This window comes from Aotus nancymaae, unplaced genomic scaffold (assembly GCF_030222135.1).
Source record: "Aotus nancymaae isolate 86718 unplaced genomic scaffold, 86718_ANA_hifiasm-v0.15.2.pri h1tg000062l, whole genome shotgun sequence".
NCBI lineage: Eukaryota > Metazoa > Chordata > Mammalia > Primates > Aotidae > Aotus > Aotus nancymaae.
In genome coordinates, this window is record NW_026988476.1 from 12,894,950 (window position 1) to 12,898,175 (window position 3,226).

The 3,226-nt window shown below is 35.3% G+C and overlaps 1 pseudogene; it reads right to left on the bottom strand.

The window, feature by feature from the left end:
- Positions 1 to 2,522: 2,522 nt before the first annotated feature.
- Positions 2,523 to 2,841, bottom strand: LOC105729916 (large ribosomal subunit protein eL42-like; annotated as a pseudogene).
- Between the last annotated feature and the right edge of the window lie 385 nt (positions 2,842 to 3,226).

Genomic DNA, 3,226 nt, shown 5'->3' on the forward strand with positions numbered 1-3,226 from the left:
TTAGCTCTCACTTATAAGTGAAGCATGCAGTATTTGGTTTTATGTTTCTTTGTTAGTTTGTGAAGGATAATGGCCTCTAGCTCCATGCAGGGACTGGGTTGAATGGTATTTCCCTCTTTAGGTATTTGAGGAATTGAGACACTGTCTTCCATAATGACTGAGCTAATTTATACTCCCACCAACAGTGTATACAATGAAGATTTTTACATCTTTATCCTGAGATACTAATCTGTTTATTACATCCTCTTATTTTGGTAACTCAACCACTCCATGACTTCCTTATCCAGTCTAATGACTCATTTTCTTGTCACCTATAAAAAGCTCTCTGCTGAACTCTGCATCCAGTTGTTTGAGCAATATTTAAATCTGTGTCAGATATGTGCTACTTAGAATGTCCAAAGTACAGTAATTTGCTTCAACAATTCAATCATGTTCTATCTTTACAAATTTCTGTGGAGCAAACCACCACTTGATTGTTGAAGTCAAAAGCCTGTGAGCTATACTTGATGCCTCCTTTTCTCATAGCATATTCAAAATCAATCTCACTAAATCCAACATTGCTTTTTGTTTCTATCTTTCATTACTTCTGCCAGCACCCAAAGCTACATTCATGCTACAACTTCAAATACTTTCCCTTCAAATATGGTCTCTCTTATATGTTTTCTTCATAGTGCTATAAAATTCTTTAATCAAATATAAATCTAGTCAGGAAATTTCTGAGTTTAAAAAACATTCATGTCTCCCTGTTTTTACAATGCAATACTTATAAAATGTTCAGCACAGCACTACAATTGGACTTTTCTTTTAAATCATCTCATTCATCATCATATTTATGTGCTAGCTATGCTGGCCTTTTATTTATCTCTAACTTTGTTTTTTTTTTTTACTTTAGAGTCTTCTAACCACATTATTCTTTCCCTACACTGTACTTAATTTACTCCTTCTCCAGTCTTCATTCTCTTCACTGAAAGATCATTTTTTAATGAAATTTGTTTTGTAGATTAAGTTATCTCCCTATGTTAGACACATCTGTAAGTCTCTTCTTTTTTCTACTTTGTACACTCAGAACACATAAAATTTTTATAATGTTCTATTTTTCTTAACAGGCAAAGTGATTGTCTTGCTCAAATTCATAATTGAAGCAACTGACGTAAGACCTGACACAGAAAGTATTCAACGTATATTTTGTAAAAATAAATAAATAAATATAATATTCAGGTAGAAATCATAAGCTTCAATAAAATCTGTTGTTAACTTTTTCCTTACTTGTGTACATTATTTTATAATATTATATGATTTATGAGTCATAAATCATCGAAATTTATAATTTTCTTTTCTTTAAATTTTCTTTTATTTTTAATTGACAAATAATAATTGTACATATTCAGTACACAGTGATGTTTTGATACATAGTGATTAGATCAGAATAATTAACATACTCATCATTGCAAACATTTATCATTTGTGTTGGGAATATTCAATCTCCTCTTTCTAGCTATTCGAAACTATATAATATCATTAACTATAGTCAGACTACAGTGCTATAGAACACTAGAATTTATTCCTCATATCTGGCTGTAATTTTATATCCTTTAACAAATCTCTCCCTAGCCCTTCTTCTCCCTACCTTTCACAGCCTCCAGTAACCTCTGTTTCACTATTTCTTTTTTTTTTTTTTTTTGGCGTAAGAATATCACTCTATTTTCCTACAGGTAATTTTTATATGGCTTCAACATTTTCTTTCCAATATTAAAAGAAAACACGCCTGTAATCCCAGCACTTTGGGAGGCCGAGGCGGGTGGATCACTAGGTCAAGAGATAGAGACCATCCTGGTCAACATGGTGAAATCTCGTCTCTACTAAAAATACAAAAAATTAGCTGGGCATGGTGGCACGTGCCTGTAATCCCAGCTACTCAGGAGGCTGAGGCAGGAGAATTGCCTGAACCCAGGAGGCGGAGGTTGCGGTGAGCCGAGATTGCGCCATTGCACTCCAGCCTGGGTAACAAGAGCGAAACTCCGTCTCAAAAAAAAAAAAGAAAAAGAAAAAGAAAAAGCCTGGCCTCAAGCCATCCTCCTGCTTCAGCTTCCCAAAGTGTTGGGATTACAGGCATGAGCCATTGCACCTGGCCTGATTTTTTTTCTTTAAAGAAATGTTTTATATTTTTAGTAGTTTGAGTTACTAAGCTACCCTTTCTCTACTTTGGACAAGCTTCTATTTTTATAGAACTACAAGGAAGTGTTGGCTATGTTTTAAGTATCTTAATATATACTAAAATTTGGCAAATTAATGATTTTAAATATATTACATGCTTGAAATATGAATGAAAGAGTGTATTTGGCAACTCTTGACAAGACTCTTAGCCTCAGCATTGCAGTCCTTGATCATACATCCTATGTATGCTGTGCATATCACGTATGTGCACATAAATGAAATGTTCCTTTAAGACTAGAGCCAATTGTATTGTTATTAAATGGTCTCTGTATTCAAGAAAAAAAAAAAGAAAAGAAAAAAATCCCAGTTTAGAACTGGATCACTTGGCCCTTTCTCTTCTTATCTCCTCCCAGTACAAATGCTTGCATCTCTTAATGGCCAACATCCTCTAGGATCTGCAGTTAGGCTCAACACATTCCAGCCGGAGCACAATCTTTTTTGTGGTCTTAGCCTTTTCCGGAAAATTGGCTTTGTCTGCCCACCACAGCCACTCTGCTTCCGATCATAGCGCCTCTTTCCCTGGGCATACAAGGAATCCTTGCCCTTCTTAAACTGTGTCACTTTGTGAGGCTGATGCCTGCCACACTTCTTACAGAAGGTTCTTCAGGTTTTAGGTACGTTGACCATCTTTGCAGAAGGGCTGGTCTGTCTACATGATGAAAACCAGAAACGGCGTCCAAGACACTCGACTCGCGTAGCTCTCGCCTCGCAACAGTAAAGGGCTTCACTTTCTATTTCTATGAGATCAACTTTTTTAGCTTAAGCATATGAGTGAGAACATGCGATGTTTAACTTTGTTCTTGGTTTTTTTCACTTAACATACTCTCCTCCAGTTTTTCATTAAAGGAAACCAACAACAGAAAAAAACTTTAAAGTATTGAAAATTATAGGATATTGTTAAAATCTATTTCAACTTATGCAGTACCAGAGGTTACTTCCCTGTGCTGCTCTAATTCCTGTTCCAGAGTTTTTCACACGTAATTACAATAGCAATCAAAAGTCTTAAAGTACT